Below are 19,011 nucleotides of genomic sequence, written 5' to 3'. Positions count from 1 at the left end.
ATAGACAGGACATTACTCTCAGGAGCTAAGCATGACAATTCCAATAACAATCTGGCCACCATAACAGAATAACCTTTCCCCTACTAAGGGGTTAACTTTTCCCTAGGGATAGTCACAACCCCCCTGGAGGGCTCCTCAAACGATACAGGGCTCCTGCCCAGTCCACAGTACTTATCGGAGCCAACGGGGCCCAATTACAGTCCCCCGCGGGGAGGGCGGTCTTGGAGCCCCCCCGGGAGTTTACTTTACTTCTTCGGCCCCTTCTCGGGCCCTTGCGGAGTTCAGCACGCTGGGGATTATACTCGGAGGCACGCTCCCACTATTGCGCTCTCTGGTGAAGTCGGGGACAGGTGGGGGCTCCGGTACTCTTCGCGAGCCACCCGCGCAGATGTCAGAGCCGGTCCTGGTCCTCCCTCAGTGCTTACAGGGACCGGGAACCAATGGGAGGCCCAGGCGCCCAGCGACCACCAATAGCAGAGCGGCTCGCGGGCCACAGCACAGGGACTCGTTCAACACACGGTGGGGCGGAGTCAACACGGGCGCCTCCGTCACGTGATGCCAGATCCAGGCTTCAGGCCTAGCGAGGCCTACTGCGGCCTGGCAAGATTTCACGGCAGCCCTCTCCTGGCTCCGGGGGCCACCGAGGGGATGCAGAAGGTGGAGTTGGCATCTTGGGGAAAGCGCCGGGCAGCGACAATGTCGGCGTGGCTCAGAGGGCCCCTGGGCTGAAGCAGTAAGTTCAGGGGCGCACTCGGTGGAAAGCGCGAAAAGGGGGCACAGCTGAGAAGCGCCTGCTAGCTAAAGCGCTTAGTCCTCGTAGCGCTTTGGGGGCAATTCACAATTGCGCCTTGGGCAGCTCTCTTTGGGCCCACCAAGGGTGTCCACGCAGGAGCGCCTCCCAGGGGGGCACAGCGCTTGCCAGTCAACAGTTAACAGCGCTTCTCAAGGGGGCACAGTGCTTGCCAGTCAGAAGTTCACAGCGCTACTCAGGGGCACCATAGGAAAGCGCTGGATAGGGGAATCAAACAGAGTTGCAGGTCAGATAGCCCAGGACAGGCCACATGACAGTGCAGAACAGCAGAGGGAACCCAGGTGAAGTCAGGGAGCGCAGGGGGTGACACAGCGCCAATACCTGGTTGATTCCCCACCAGTCCTGTGGGCAGTGAGAAGGTCTTCTTGGCGCTAGCTGGTTCCTACGCCCTTGGTAGAAGTTACTTGAAGAGAGGGGGGGTTTGAGTTGAAGGCTTGTTAAGTTTCCTCAGCAGATCACTTCAGGTGGTCCCTTGGCTCCCCTCCCGCTGGGCCAGATCAGTGAGCTAGTTCAGTGTTCCTCACACAGCTTGGTGGGCAGCGCCTAAACCCTGTCATCCCCAGTGGCATAGGTTCCTGACTAGGCCCTACCGTCTCCTGCGTAGGGTCCCCCATGTCAGTGATGCCCCAACTTACTAGAAAGTTTCCCTCCCTTTCCTTTTATAGCGTCAGTTGGCAGTTGGTAGTGGCAGTTGGTGTCCACTACCCTATTCTGGAAGGTTCCAGGAGCTTCCTCACTCTAGCTATGGGCAGGCTGGCAGGCTGATATTGCAACAATGTTTAAGGGTTCCAGCCAGCTGCTGGCTACAAGAGTGCGCCTATAAAGACCACGCTGCAGTAGTAGGGGGTCAGTGGCAGCCATGTTAGGGGAAGAGAGCACCTGCACCTTAGCATTGATAAGCATTGGGAAGGTGCCCAGAGACCTAAGGCCAGCAAAAAGTAGGTGGGAAAAATGAGGCAAAAGCGAAAAAAATGGGGAAGACCACCCTAAGGCTGACAGGTCTAACAAATACGATCAAAACACATCAATACACAAAGGGGCTGATTACAATGCCATTAGAAAGGGCTCAACCCAAATCCGATCTGGAGCGCTTGTTTCCGACCAATTCGGACACACTTCCGAATGACCAAGTACAATGCCTGGAAACCGGTAGGGCTGTTCAAATCGGTTAAAAAAGACATTCAGACAGGTCAAGCCTTCCCGGAGCCGATTCTTACAGCTCAATGGACTCGGTTTCTGAGTGAGAGTATGATGACTGATTCGGACAGTCTTTCCGATTTGGTTTACCCGGAATGAAACATCTGTCATAATCAGTCTTTGGGGGCCCATAGCAGGCCCCCTTCACCTGGGGCCCTGCGTATCAGGCCTGCGGGGGGTACCCATGAGTCACCTCTTCCCAACTATGCACAGTGTGGCAGGCACCATGGGGTGCCCACCACAGGGCACACGATTTTCCCCAGCCACCCCTTTCTTCAGTGGGAGCCTGTGTTCACGTTCAGAACACAGGCTCCCAATGAAGTCAATAGGAGTTCGACCGAATTGTATCTGGATGCATATGGATGCATTCAAATCGGCCCCTAAGTAATGCTATTTGCACACATTTGGGTGTAGTAAAACCATATTTTGGTGCAAATGTAATGGTCATTTCAATTGAAAATGTGTTGTCTGTAATGGCAGCTCACTATCACACCATGCATCCTTCACACTATGTCACTCCGCTCCACTATATGCCCCTCCACTCTATGCCATGCTGCTCCATTCTACAACACTCAACTCCACTCTAAGACAATCTGTGACACACCACTCCACTCAACTCCACACCACTCCAATCTAGGCCACTTACTCCATGACACAACATGCCACTCCACTCTATGCCCCTCCACTCCACTCCACACACCCCACTCCCCTCTAGCCCACTCCACTCCAATCTATTCCACTCCACTGAAAAGTAATCCAATCAACTCCACAATGCTACATTCTACCCCAGTCTTCTCCACTCCAACCTACCCCACTCCACACAGTCTAGCCTACTCCACATTAATCTACCCCACCCAATCCAATCTATCCTGCTACAATATACCCCCCTCCAATTTGCCTCACTCCAATCCAATCTATCCTGCTACAATATACCCCCCTCCAATTTGCCTCACTCCAATCCAATCTATCCTGCTACAATATACCCCACTACAAATTGCCTCACTTAAATCCCCCACTTCCATATATCCCAACTAACCCAGTATATCCCAATCTACTCCACTACGATCCAATCTACCCCAGCCCACTACATACTACCTCACCCCACCCCACTCCAATCTACCCCACTCCAAGCTACTCCACTACAATCTACAGAACTCCACTTCACTCTAATCTACCCCACTACAATCTACCACACTCCACTAAAATCTACTCCATTCCATTTTAACCCACCCTACCCCAATCCACCCCACTACAATCTACCCCACCCCAATCTACCCCTCCCTAATCTACCCCAAGCTACTCTCATCTACTCCACTCCAATATACCCCACTCCAATCCACCCCACTCTACCCCCCTCAATCTAACCCAACCCACTCTTCCACAGCCCACTCCACCCACCTCCAAACCACCCCACTCCATTCACCCTCTTCAATCTTCCACACTCCAATCTACCCTACTCTAATCCACCAAATCTACCTCACTCCACTCTAATGTACCTCACTACACTCCATTCTACTCCACTCCTCCCCAATCTATCTCATGCCACTCCAGTGTCAAATCTATGTCAATCTATCCAACTCCACTCCATTCCACTCTACCCTACACCCATCCAATCTATCCCACTCCACCCTACCCCAATCTACCGCACTACAATCTACCCATTCCTATCCACTAAATCTACCCAATTCCACTCTGTCCCAATCTACCACACTCCTTCCACTCTACCCAATCTACTCCACCCAACTTCTCTCCAATCTACCACACTCCACCCAAATCTACTCCATTTCAGTCCAATCTAACCTGCTCCACAACAGTCTACACCACTCTATCTCACTTGAATCTCTTGATCCCAATCCATCCCAAAGAATCCTATTCCAAGCTACTCCATCCAATCCACCCAACTCCAATGTACTTCACTCCAGTCTACCCCAAACTACGCAACTACAATCTACCCTACCCTGCCCCAATCCAGCTCACTCAAATCTACCCCACCCCAACCTAATCTACCCCACCCTAACCTAATCTACCTCACTCCCCTCCAATCTACCCCACTCCAAACTACCTCACTCCTATCTATCTCACTCCAATATAGCCCACTCCACTCTAATCCACTCCACCCTAATCTACCCCACTCCAGGCTACTCCTCCCCATTCCTATCTACCCCACTCCACTTCATACATCCCCACTCCAATCTACCCTACTCTACTCTAATCTACCCCAATCCACTGCACTCCACTCTTCCCGAATTTACCCCACTCCACTCCAATCTACACCAATATATCCCACTTTACTCCACCCTGATCTACCCACTCCAATCTATTGCACTCCACTCCATTCTACCCCAATCCACTCCAATCTACCCACTCCACTCCAGTCTACCCAACTCTACCCCTAATCTACTCCAATTCACACAATCTACTCCACTCTACCCTACTCAAATCAACCATACCCCATCCCAATCAAGCCCACACCACTCCAATCTACCCCACTCCCCCAATCTACTCCATTCCACCCCAATCGACCTCACTCCATTCTACTCCAATCTAACCCCTCTCCACTTCATTTCATTCTACCCTACTATCCACGCAATCTAGCCCACCCCACTCCATTCCAATCCAATCTACCCTACCTCTCCAGTACACCCCACTACACTCTAATATAACCCAATATATCCATTTGACACAGTGTCCCACGACAAGCTTATAGATAGATTGGCTCAACTTGGCATACAAAAAGGGGCACTTGCCTGGTTAACATCCTTTCTGGGTGACCGCACATTCCAGGTTTTCTCCACTGACAAGACGTCAAGTTCCCATTCACTCACCTAGGATGTCCCACAGGGATCCACTCCCAGCCCCCTACTCTTCAATATCTACGTCCACCCTCTCGCAGACCTAGTGGAAAGCCACGGTTTGACTTTTTTCTCCTACGCCAATGACACTCAGATCATTTTTTCTTAGTCGTTAATGCAGGACGTGGGTCCACAGGATCTCAACTCCTGACTTAGCCATGTAGCCAACTGGATGAATTCTAACTCCCTCATTGTAAATGGGGTAAGACTGAAGTGCTTATACTGGTCAAAGCCCCCCAGCTGTGGGGCACTGGCCTGACACCTTGTCTTACCTCCCCGAACCGGCCGACAATGTGAAAAGTGTGGGTGTTTGGCTGGACTACACCTTGTTTATGAAGCCGCAAGCAGCTAAAATCACCTCCTCATGCTTTACAGAAAGAATTCTCTGGCTGCCCCCCTTCTAACCCTAAGAATAGTCATCCAGACTCTGATTCTTTCTAAACTTGACAAAGGCAACATTCTCTACTTGGGTGCTGACAAGGTCATCATCAAATGTCTTCAGCTGGTTCAAAATACTGCAGCAAAAATGCTTTGCCAGCTTCACAAATATTCCTTAGTGTCCAGCCTCCTTTAAAACCTCCACTTGCTCACTGTAGAAAAATGTATCAATTTCAAATCCCTCTGCTTCATGTGTAAAATCAAGACCCACGTTGGCCTGGAATTTTTACAAAAACTGGTTTTACCTTATTATCCCTCTTGGACGCTTCTCTCCGGCAGTCAGTGCCCATATTTAGATGCTCTCGATTAGGAGGTAGTGTATTCTCCTTCATTGGTCCAAAAATGTGGCACACACTTCAGAATCAATCCGAAACTGCAACTCCCTTAGCCGGTTCTGTAAACAGCTAAAAATTGAGCTATTCTAGGCCTCAAATGCAGGTTACTTATCAAGTCCTCAAGCTCTGGGAAGCCTTACAAGTAACTGCGTGCTATACAAGAACTAAGTGCAAGAGTGCCTGTATTGCCAACGTGCAGCTTACTTTAGTGCCAGTGCTAGGGAAAATGCAGGGGTGCGCCGTATCTTTGTAAATACAGTGCATTCCTGCGTTTTTCGGAATGGTGGAGCGTGTCTGTAGCTTTTTGTGCTTAAAGCCATGCATTGCCATTCCCTTGTAAATATGCCCCATAGTTTGCCGGAAGAATCATTATTCATATGTGTGACAGATGCCCCATACATCCTTATTACAAGTGCATGTGCTTCTGGCACATGCAGTAAGTTGTGGTTATAAAGTAATCCAGCCTGCACAGAAATCATTTGCATCAGTCAATGTACTGCATGACCAAAGTTCAGCAAAAATTTTGCAACTATGATATTTATTCATTTGATCTGAAATACCAATAACATTGTGGACATTTAACTACCAAACTGTACACTTCTACAATTGTTTCCATATGAAAACAACATTTTAGGATTATAAAATAATTGCACAATTATAAAGTCAGGTGTGCAACCAGCAATTTGTGCAGCTGGTTTATTACCTAAATCAGAATAAAGCAATCCATCAAGTAAATATTAGGGATATGACATTGTCTTACAACTCTGTGCCTGTGAAAACACTCTGATATATCATACTTTAAATGGCACTTTACACCTTAGTGACGTATGATATCCTCATTTTATTTAATGTTTGCAGTTGGAGATATATTGGTCTACAAACTGTATAAAGCATCATGTTTTAAAATATGTAACCCCTGTCTCCTGCACGGATACAGAAATGGAGTCCCGAATGTAGTAAGGAATGGTGGTGGGGTAGCAGAGGCATTGCAACTTTGATACATCTGCTATGGATATTTCCAAAATGTATGCAATCCTGGGAGGGTGTATTAGATGACGTAGATAGATACTGGAGGAGCGCAATTTTACACTTGCAGTAAAGTGTGACAATGTTAAATAAAGCGGCATATTAACCATATAATTTGTAGTAGGTTACAGCATTTAGCCATTATGAGCACCATCCAAGTTAACATGCTGTTAGCCATATTGCATTGCTATTTTAAATGTCGTAATTTATACTTTTAAGGCTAATGGACCTGCACATTTAATTTCCATTTGGTTTGGACATTATGGAGCTGATAACGATCTCCTTCGGAAGGGCTCCAAATCATATTTAGGCTTGCTGAATCTGATTCGGAAGCCTTGTTTCTGACCAAATCGTTCTCAGGTCCAAACAACCAATTACGATGCCCGGAAACCATAAGGTCTGTCCGAATCAGTTCTGAAAGGCATTCGTACAAGTCAAGCCTTTCCGGAGCCGATTCTTACAGCTCAATGGACTGGGTTTCCTTGTGAGTGAGTACGATGACTGATTAGGAAAGCCATTTCAATTCTATTTCTCTGGAATGAAAAGGCTGCTGGAATCAGTCTTTTGGGGCCCGTAGCACGCCCCCCTTCACCCAAGGCCTTTTGAATTGAGACCGTGCGAGTATCCAAGGGACCTCCTGCACCACAGGGTGCACTTTCTTCTACAGCCGCCCTGTTCTTCAATGGGAGCCTGGGTTCACGTTCAGAACACAGGCTCCCATTGAAGTCAATGGGAGTCCGACCAAATCATATCTGGATGAGTACGGATGCATCCAAATCGCTCAGTCGGACTCCACCGATCCAAGTTGTTTGGAAAGCATTCTAGAACTGATTCAGTTGGTATGCTTTTTGAACGAGATCATAATAGGCCCCTATGTGTTTTTTCCAAATGCCTTTTGTTCTAGCTAGTGTAGTATATTGTTATGTATAATTGACAGATAGGGAGGTTCTTATCAAAAGAAGAATAAAATGTCAGGATGGGACATAGGCTCATCAGAAGAGCTGACTGCACCTGACAGTCCATCCAGTGAAACAATTCAAGGACACACAGATGCATGACCACTGTATTGCTTACCTGCTCCCAGAGTCTGGAGTACTATAATTGACTTCCGAGAGTGAGAATTTAGCTTCAATGTTGCAAACTGGTACCTTGTTGAATAATAACAGTGTGTGCTCCTTAGACTAGAGAGGAGATGGTCGCTGATTTCGAGCTAAGAAAACCCTTCTTAGCTTTGCTGATCTCCACTGCCAGAGAGCAAAGGCCTACAGCCTGATTCATCAAGCTGAATTGCGCTCGCAAAGGGCCAGAATCTGAGAATCTGGCCCTTTGCAAGTGCGATTTTTGCATTTGGGATTCATCATCCCAAATGCAAAAATCGGTAATAGCAATTTCGCTATTTTGCGAGGAATTACATTTAAGGAATCTCCATTTGAGATTCCTTAAATGCAATTCATCATCCATTTTAAAATTGCGAATTCGCAATTTCGGCCCGCTATTTACCGCGAGGTCAAACCTCGTGGTAAATAGCGAAAACTTAGAAAAATGCTTGTAAAAGCATTTTTCTAAGTTGCATGTTGCACACACACATGTCCTTTGGACATGTGTGTGCGCAACACCTGTTCAAATTTGCATTTAAGGGGTGCTACAGGGTGTCCTTTGGACACCCCTGGCAACCTTTAAATCGCTATCTTATTTGCGATTAGCTAATTGCTAATCGCAAATAAGGAATACTCCCCATTCATTCCTATGGGCCTTTTGGCACATAGGAATGAATGGGGAGTTATTCCTTATTTGCGATTAGCAATTTGCTAATCGCAAATAAGGAATATGTAGGAATCGCATTTTATTTTGCGATTCCTACATGAATCCCGTTTTGCGAGTCTGTAATAGCGATTCCTTATGAATCGCTATTAAAGACTCGCAAAACGGGTCTTTCATGAATCAGGCTGTTAGTGCCTAAGCATTCATATTCTCTTAACAGAAACCTGTATTTGATTTTCTGAAACTGAAACCTTACCTTATTTGCCTAACAAAATGCCATTTCCACCAAATATATTTGTTTAAGCTAGATTAGGGTTTTTCCTTATGGAACACACTTTTTGCATTTTGTATCCTTTATGTATTTCTTGTTTATGTTCTGTCTTTTTTATTTTGACTTTATGGGCTCTTGGACTCTTTTCTTTTTTTTAATAAATATATTTTTATTTTCCAAATAAACAAGTAGCACAATACAGTTCTTACAGTGAGCATCATCCGTGATCATTCCTGTGTCGATAAAATACATGAAAGTCTCAAACAGGGCCAACCCCCCCCCCCCCCCCATTGGATTATTGTGAACTTGTATTTTCCAGTCATAACGTGCCAATATGGTTGTATGGATTTGTTTGGAGTAAAGAAACAGAAATAGGTAAGCACCAGAGATCCTGTCTAGGGTTAGGCTCTGTCGGTTTTCCGCGTAGAGGACCCCTGAGTCAGTTGCAATGAGGACTGTTGTGTGTCTCCACCCATGTTCTGCCCAAAATGTCTTCTCCAGGGGTCCCATATCTTGTGCAATTTCTTTGGCCACCCACTGCTTCGATATGTGGTTTTCTCAGCCGTCATGTATATGTCCATTCCTCTCATACATTCCTGTATATTAGGTATAGCCACACAACACTGAAGAATGGGGGACAGGGAGCGTTTTCAGAAAAGCTAGGTTCAGTACCTTTGCTCCCAAGGACTAACATGTCATCACTCTGTGGTAACTATTCCTAAAACAAGGACACATAACCAACTTGGTTATGCATAACAGGGAAAAATAGAGAGAGAAAAGTAAGGTGGTCACTATATGTGGTTCCCAGGTGATGAAGGTGGGGGAATTTCTCCTTTAGAAATGAGTGCCCTCACACACTCTTCTGAGTGTCATGCTTCATCATTGGGCGTTGCTCCTCGTGGGGGTGGGGCTGCCGTGCCCGACGGGCCCCACGAGAGGGCCTTTATCAGCGATCTTTTAGGAGACGCCGCAGTTATGCATGCGGGTGTGTGGGCCTAAAAGGGTAGGTGAAAGTGTGTTAAAATTACCCCTCCGGTACCTAAGGATCATCTTATTTGTAGGTCCAGGAGGTAAGACCACAAGAATTATACAGGGGAGATGGAGCACCTCTAGTAACAAATAACATAGAGGTCAGGATATTACTCTGCTGCTCTCAGTGCCTGTGTGTGATAGTGAGTGAGTGTGCAGGTCAATATGTTTTGTGCGGATCACTGACAAAATATCGAAGGGCAAAAAATCTACCTACAAAAATATCCAAGCAAAAATATTGATATTAAGAATATCGACAACATATCTACAACATGGTAAGTACAAAAATATTGGTCAAAAACATTGTTATTAAAAATTTCGTTATTAAAAATATCGTTTTTTTAGTTAAAAAATATGTAAAATAAACTAAATAATACTTATAAATAAAATAAACGTAATTAAAAAATTCATAATGTTTAACATTAATAAGTAATAAATAAAATGTAATGAAACATCAATTAAACATATACATATAATAAATAATATATAAACGGACTTAATAATCAGTTTTAATAATTATTTTAATAACATTATTTATTAAAAAGTATTATAAATTTCAAACACCTATATACACATAAAACAATAACATAAATACAAATTAAATAATTGTGTATAACAAATTAAAAAAAAATACTTTTCAAAGTTTTAAAATTAATTATATACTACATTAACTAAAATAATACAAAAAATATTAAATAACAGAGGGAATAAAACTAATATTCCAACTCCCCAAAAATGTTGGATAGCGTAGGGCTTAAAATTACCTACAGTAGCTCTCCCCAGCGAGGCAACTGGGGCTGCGAGCTACTTTTCATTCCTGGAAACTGTGGTGAATTAATTAATTGCAACATGGAAACTTTGAAAAAGCCTTGTGCAAATTTTAAACTTAATCGTTTTTATTCTTGTTATTCTTCCTATATTTGGGGGACTTGCTTGTAGCTAAGGGGAAATACTTTAGTAGGCACACTGACACCGCTACCACTCTAAAATCTTTACTTTTTCGGCATTCCCGCTTTGTCCTAACACCGGCGACGGTGGGCGCCATCTTGAGGGAGGCAGGGAGAGCGCTCTAGTCGCGCTATACTCCCGCCCCCCTGGAATATTTAACCAGAGTCTTCTTGGCGCTCGGTGCCCTACAGTAGCTCTCCCCAGCGAGGCAACTGGGGCTGCGAGCTACTTTTCATTCCTGGAAACTGTGGTGAATTAATTAATTGCAACGTGGAAACTTTGAAAAAGCCTTGTGCAAATTTTAAACTTAATCGTTTTTATTCTTGTTATTCTTCCTATATTTGGGGGACTTGCTTGTAGCTAAGGGGAAATACTTTAGTAGGCACACTGACACCGCTACCACTCTAAAATCTTTACTTTTTCGGCATTCCCGCTTTGTCCTAACACCGGCGACGGTGGGCGCCATCTTGAGGGAGGCAGGGAGAGCGCTCTAGTCGCGCTATACTCCCGCCCCCCTGGAATATTTAACCAGAGTCTTCTTGGCGCTCGGTGCCCTACAGTAGCTCTCCCCAGCGAGGCAACTGGGGCTGCGAGCTACTTTTCATTCCTGGAAACTGTGGTGAATTAATTAATTGCAACGTGGAAACTTTGAAAAAGCCTTGTGCAAATTTTAAACTTAATCGTTTTTATTCTTGTTATTCTTCCTATATTTGGGGGACTTGCTTGTAGCTAAGGGGAAATACTTTAGTAGGCACACTGACACCGCTACCACTCTAAAATCTTTACTTTTTCGGCATTCCCGCTTTGTCCTAACACCGGCGACGGTGGGCGCCATCTTGAGGGAGGCAGGGAGAGCGCTCTAGTCGCGCTATACTCCCGCCCCCTTTTCTCCCTATATCATGTGCAATCCGGCCAGACGGCGCAGCGGGCTGGCGCAGCGGGCGCGCCGGATGCGCGCCGAAGCCGCGCCTAAGCCAAGCCCGTCTGCGCCCGTCCGCGACCGGATCGCGCTGGGCGCAGGGCACGCTGTCGGTCCAAAACCCGTTATCAGGTATGACAACAATTATTTATTGTCCCTACGCCCTCCACCCGCCCCCCATGGTCACGCTTGCCCCCATATTGACCCCTCCTCCAGCCCTCTGTTATGTCCTTGCTGTAAATGGACTCCCCTTATACCCACAAATGGCGTCGACGATATGCACGCCCCTCCAAAGACTCGCTCCACCCTCTTCAAGGGAGGTCTGGTTAATGCTAAGTCTTTAGCCTGCCACTGCCAAGATGTACACGACTTAATATTAAACCAAGAGCTGGATGCCTTGTTTATTACGGAAAGTTGGCTTAACGATTCTTCCAACCCTGACCTGGCTATCGCCCTCCCCCCAGGTTACACTATTCTTAGGAGGGACAGACCCTCAGGTCGAGGTGGTGGGATAGCATTAATAATCAAGGATATTTTTCCTTGCCACACATTCGACCTATACCATCTTAAAGACGTTGAAAGTCTGGGTTTCTCAATTAAAATTACTCCATCGTTCTCTCTCTCGGCTGGACTTCTCTATCGTCCTCCGGGCAACCCCTCCTCTTTCCTCAACTCTCTGGATGAGGCCCTCGGCGCACTTATGTTACAATACTCTAATTTCATGCTCCTTGGCGATATGAATTTACACATGGAATCATCCACTGACCCCCACGTCATTTCCTTTTTACAGTCCCTGAACATCTTCGGACTCCCCCAACTTATCAATATGGCCACCCATAGTGCTGGTCATACCATTGACGGCATCTGTTCTAATATCCCTACCCTTTCCACCTCCCTTCCACTGCCCTTAATCTGGACCGATCATTTTTTCATCCCCTTTGACATCACGACACCCACTGCTTCCCCATCCAACCCCAGACACACTCAAGCCGTTTACACAGTCAACTGGAAGAAGGTGGCTGAACGTTTACAGCTTGAGCCACAACCGTTGCCCCTACCCCCTGCACTAACTGGAGATGTCGAAGCTGACTCATGCAACTTCCACACCTGGATGCACCAAATAGTTGCGGTTAACTCTGAACCCAAAAACAACCAAGGAAAGGGACCCAAGAAAAAAAAAACCAATGCCCCATGGTACACTAAGACCCTGGCAGATAGCCACCTCCAATGCCGGAGACTTGAAAGACACTGGAGACAAACATATGACACGGCCTCTAAAACTCGCTATGTTCAACAGAGAAAAGTATATCTCTCTGACATCAAAGCAGCTAAAAAGGACTATTTCACTAATCTCATAATGGAAGCGCGCCAAAACCAAAAAACCATCTTCACCATAGTTAAGTCCTTCACCCACCCGAAAGCTCTTATTGTTGACATACCCCCGTCAGAGAGTCTCTGCAACCAAATTGCAGACTACTTTGTTGACAAAATTGTCAACATTCAGAAAGACTTTCCTCTACCCCCGACGACCATCACACAAGTTACAGTCAATCACCTTCCTCTCTCCAGTTTTAAACCAGTATCCTTGCAACAGACAAGCAAGGCAATCCACGCCTGTAAATCAGGAGCACCTACGGACTCCTGTCCTCCTATCATCCTTCACCACCTGATTGATATAGTCAATCCCCACATCAATGGAATCATTAATGAATCCCTTGCATCCGGAATTGTACCTGCCGAATGGAAGAAGGCCACTGTCAAACCTCTGTTGAAAAAACAGAATAAACCACCCACAGACCTGACTAATATGCGGCCTATCTCCTTACTTCCTTTCCTAGGCAAAGTCACGGAGCATCTAGTGCACGAGGAGCTTAAAACCTTCACAGAAGCCCATAACATCCTGCACCCACAGCAATCGGGCTTCCGCTCCGGTCACTCGACCGAAACAGCTTTGATCGAGCTTGCTGACTCCATTAAATTCCTACAGGATGAGGGCAAGCAAGCTGTCCTCATCCTGTTGGATCTCACAGCGGCATTCGACACCATCTCGCACGTTATTTTAATCAATCGAATGCGAGAGATCGGCGTGACAGACTCAGCCCTGGCTTGGATTTCATCATTCCTATCAAACAGGTCCCAGACCGTAGCACTAGGACCATATCTTTCCAGCGAAAAGCCAATTACATCTGGAGTGCCCCAGGGGTCCATATTGAGCCCCCTATTTTTTAATATCTACATGGCACCCCTCTTAGCTGTGATAGAGTCACATGGTATTCTGGTTACGTCCTACGCTGACGACACGCAATTGGTCGTCACCATCGACAAACAGCGTACGGACGCAGAGCTCCGCTTTAAAAATTGCCTCTCCGATGTCTTTGTATGGCTAAACACTAATCATCTTAGATGCAATAGCGCAAAGACAGAGATCATCCCAATAGGCAAGAATATTTCTTTTTCCCCTAAAGACTGGTGGCCCACAGGCTCCGAGGCTCCTCCTAGTGCAGTTACATCAGCCAGAAATCTAGGCGTACAATTTGACTTCTCCCTTACTTTTGACGACCACGTCAAGATCACTGCCGGTCGATGCTTTGGACTAATAAAATCTCTGAGGAAATTCTTTGATTTCCTCCCAATTGCAGCCAGAAAGTCAGTCGCGGTAGCCCTCTTACTCTCCCGACTTGACTACTGCAACGGCCTTATGGCTGGGGTGAAAAAATCTACCCTCAGGAAGTTGCAGAGTCTACAACATGCTGCAGCTCGACTGGTTCTACAACTCCCCAGAAGGTCATCTGCATCTGCAGCCCTGAATTCACTTCATTGGATGCCACTGCACAAAAGAATCTTTTTCAAACTGCTTCTCACAGTCCACAAAACCATGCAAAATACAGGACCCCGCTATTTTGTAAACCGCTTCAAGCGCTACAATCCTTCGCGCTGCCTGAGATCTTCTGGGACTAACCTTGTCCAAATCCCCAGATTTAAATATAAGACCAGAGGAGGAAAATCCTTTAATGTTCTGGCAGCTAAAGCCTGGAACACCTTACCCATTGAACTCAGAGTCATCAACAATGAGAACAACTTCAGGAAACTTCTTAAGACATGGGTCTACAAACTATCAGACTCCTCTGTCCTGGCTGCCATCTAGCTTTATCTTTTATTCACCACTTTTCTCAGTTATTCCTCCGTAACTCGCCCAGCGCCATGATGCTCCCCTGGGAGCGAACGCTCGCGCTTTACAAATACCCACAAAATATCAAATATCAAATATTCCCACTCCAGGGAGGGGAACAGTAGGGAAAGCGTGGGATATTGTATGGGTATAAATTACTATTCCCACTTCAGAGAGTGCAGCAGTAGAAAAAGTGTTGGATAGCGTAGGGAAAATAATGACTATTCCCACTCCAGGGAGTGCAAAAGTAGGGAAAGCGTTGGATAGCGTAGGGGTATAAATTACTATTCCCACTCCAGAGAGTGCAACAGTAGAGAAAGCATTGGATAGCGTAGGGATATTAATTACTATTCCCACTCCAGAGAGTGCAACAGTAGTGAAAATGTTGGATAGCGTTGGGGTTACAATTACTTTTCCCACTTTAGAGAGTGCAACAGTAGAGAAAGTGTTGGATAGCGTAGCGGTAAAAATTACTATTCCAACTCCAGAGAGTGCAACAGTAGGGAAAGTGTTGGATAGCGTAGGAGTAAAAATTACTATTCCAACTCCAGTGACTGCAACAGTAGGGAAAGTGTTGGATATCATAGGGGTATAAATTACTATTCCCACTCCAGAGAGTGCAGCAGTAGGGAAAGCATTGGATAGCGGGAGGGTAAAAATTACTATTCCCACTCCAGAGAGTGCAACAGTAGGGAAAACGTTGGATAGTGTAGGGGTATAAATTACTATGCCCACTCCAGAGTGTGCAACAGTAGGGAAAGTTTTGGATAGCGCAGGGGTAAAAATTACTATTCCCACTGCATAGAGTGCAACAGTAGGAAAAACGTTGGATAGTGTAGGGGTATAAATTACTATTCCCACTCCAGAGAGTGCAACAGTAGGGAAAGTGTTGGATATAGTAAAGGTTAAAATTACTATTCCCACTCCAAGGAGTGCAACAGTAGGGAAAGTATTGGATAGAGTAGGGGTATAAATTACTATTCCCACTCCAGAGAGTGCAACAGTAGGGAAAGCGTTGGATATATATATATGTTTTTTCAATTCTAAACGCATTTATTTTTAGAAAACAACATTTTGCAAAGTTCATTATTTTTCCCTTTTGCAAACATTACTGACATACATGCACCACCTTTGCCTCTTTGTCTGTGCAATATAAGACAATTTTCTCTACATTGCAAAATATGTAGCTCTCTAATCAAACCCAGCCATCTTGGAAATGGTCAAAGAGTTTCTCTTTGCATGTTTACCTTTTATTGTGCTTTACTGTGTAGGGGTTCACAATAAAACGTTGTGTGGGAGAAGAAAATTAACTGTTTTCAGTAAAGTGCATCTTTTGCATTTTTAATTTTATTTTTTAATTTATTAGAGATAAGGCAGTTACAATTACAAGATCAATACGTATCCGGAAAAATAGAAATTCAACATTCGTCATATGCAATAATTTAGTTGACGTAGTTCAATGATAATACAATATATATTATGGAATGTAAAAAATTCATAGTATGCAATAAAATTAATCAGAGCTATACAAAAGTTAATAACATGCAATCATAATTCCTAAAAACAAAGGGACTTCATCCCCACAAGACTCATGAATCGGAGTTTCTCCAGATCTTAACCGGTGCCCAAATATTCCTACCAAACTCCTGCTTCTTTCTTCCCTTTAATTCATAAAGGCAGGCTTCCAGATTGTGAATACCCAGCAGCCTAGACAGCCACATCTGAAACGTGGGGGCATTAGAATCTTTCCACCCAGCAGAGATCAACATTCGAAGTACTGCAACGGCAATAAATAACAATGCTTGTGCGTGTTTCCCAACCTTAAGTTTGGAGTCCGTTCCTAAAAGAACCAACGTGGGGGATAGGTTGATGTTATTACCTAGCAGCCCCCTCAAAAAGGTTGTTATCTCACCACAGATTGGGGCCAGACTAGAACAGCCGTGAAACATATGTACCAAGTCTGCTGGACCTGTGTTACATCTTGGGCACTTATCGTCTTCCCTTAACCCCCACCCATACAATTTCGCGGGAGTATAATAGAGGTTAAAGACCCTCTTGTAATGTTGGGCCCTTAAGTTTGATGCTCGAAATACTTTACTACTTAATAATAAGGCCAAATCTATATCTACGTCCGGGTCCCCCAACTTAAGAGACCAAGCCACCTCAGTTTTATCCAGATCGTCTGGGAGCCCGGACGCCAGAAAATTATAAGCTGTACCAATCTTCCTTCCCCCTCTTTTTATATACTCAATCAGTTGGCTGTCTGGTGTCATCACTAGTTTTGGTCTTATTGCTGGAATAGTTTGAGCGACTTGCCAATATAACAGCCAGTGATTTCCAGGGATCCCAAACCTCCGCTGTATTTCAGTAAAACTATATATATCCTCTCCCAGCATGATATCGCCCAAACATCTTATCCCCTGTGCCCTCCAAATTAAACTATTCTCATTCTGTCCAAGATGGGTGAATAGACTTGATTTCTACAGACTAGTATTAGCATTTATTTTAGGGATTCCCAGAGTTTTGCCTATGGATTTCCACGTCCACCATACCCCTTCAATAATCTTATATCTCGTCCTACTGTAGAATTGGGGTCAGACTAGAACAGCCGTGAAACATATGTACCAAGTCTGCTGGACCTGTGTTACATCTTGGGCACTTATCGTCTTCCCTTAACCCCCACCCATACAATTTCGCGGGAGTATAATAGAGGTTAAACACCGTCTTGTAATGTTGGGCCCTTAAGTTTGATGCTCGAAATACTTTACTACCTTAAGAATAAGGCCAAATCTATATCTACGTCCAGGTCCCCCAACTTATGTGACCAAGCCACCTCAGTTTTATCCAGATCGTCTGTGAGCCCGGACGCCAGAAAATTATAAGCTGTACCAATCTTCCTTCCCCCTCTTTTTATATACTCAATCAGTTGGCTGTCTGGTGTCATCACTAGTTTTGGTCTTATTGCTGAAATTGTTTGAGCGACTTGCCAATATAACAGCCAGTGATTTCCAGGGATCCCAAACCTCCGCTGTATTTCAGTAAAACTATATATATCCTCTCCCAGCATGATATCGCCCAAACATCTTATCCCCTGAGCCCTCCAAATTAAACTATTCTCATTCTGTCCAAGATGGGTGAATAGACTTGATTTCCACAGACTAGTATTAGCATTTATTTTAGGGATTCCCAGAGTTCTGCCTATGGATTTCCACGTGCACCATACCCCTTCAATAATCTTATATCTCGTCCTACTGTAAATCTCTGTTCCACTTCACACTCCAATAATCCATATGCTTTTCTACCCAGCAATAGCTCATATATGGAGGGGGGATATTTATTCTCATATACATATAATAAATAATATATAAACGTACTTAATAATCAGTTTTAATAATTATTTTAATAACATTATTTATTAAAAAGTATTATAAATTACAAACACCTATATACACATAAAACAATAACATAAATACAAATTAAATAATTATGTATAACAAATTAAAAAACATACTTTTCAAAGTTTTAAAATTAATTATATACTACATTAACTAAAATAATACAAAAAATATTAAATAACAGAGGGAATAAAACTAATATTCCAACTCCCCAAAAATGTTGGATAGCGTAGGACTTAAAATTACTATTCCCACTCCAGGGAGTGGAACAGTAGGGAAAGCGTGGGATATTGTATAAATTACTATTCCCACTCCAGAGAGTGCAGCAGTAGAGAAACTGTTGGATAGCGTAGGGAAAATAATGACTATTCCCACTCCAGGGAGTGCAAAAGTAGGGAAAGCGTTGGAAAGCGTAGGGGTATAAATTACTATTCCCACTCCAGAGAGAACAACAGTAGGGAAAACGTTGGATAGTGTAGGGGTATAAATTACTATTCCCACTCCAGAGAGTGAAACAGTAGAGAAATCATTGGATAGCGTAGGGATATAAATTACTATTCCCACTCCAGAGAGTGCAACAGTAGGGAAAATGTTGGATAGCGTTGGGGTTAGAATTACTTTTCCCACTTCAGAGAGTGCAACAGTAGAGAAAGTTTTGGAGTGCAACAGTAGGGAAAATGTTGGATAGCGTTGGGGTTAGAATTACTTTTCCCACTTCAGAGAGTGCAACAGTAGAGAAAGTTTTGGATAGCGTAGGGGTAAAAATTACTATTCCCATTCCAGAGAGTGCAAAAGTAGGGAAAGTGTTGGATATCATAGGGGTATAAATTACTATTCCCACTCCAGAGAGTGCAGCAGTA

This window comes from Lissotriton vulgaris, unplaced genomic scaffold (genome assembly GCF_964263255.1).
Source record: "Lissotriton vulgaris unplaced genomic scaffold, aLisVul1.2 SCAFFOLD_313, whole genome shotgun sequence".
Classification (NCBI taxonomy): domain Eukaryota; kingdom Metazoa; phylum Chordata; class Amphibia; order Caudata; family Salamandridae; genus Lissotriton; species Lissotriton vulgaris.
Note: the sequence above shows the minus strand (reverse complement) of the source record.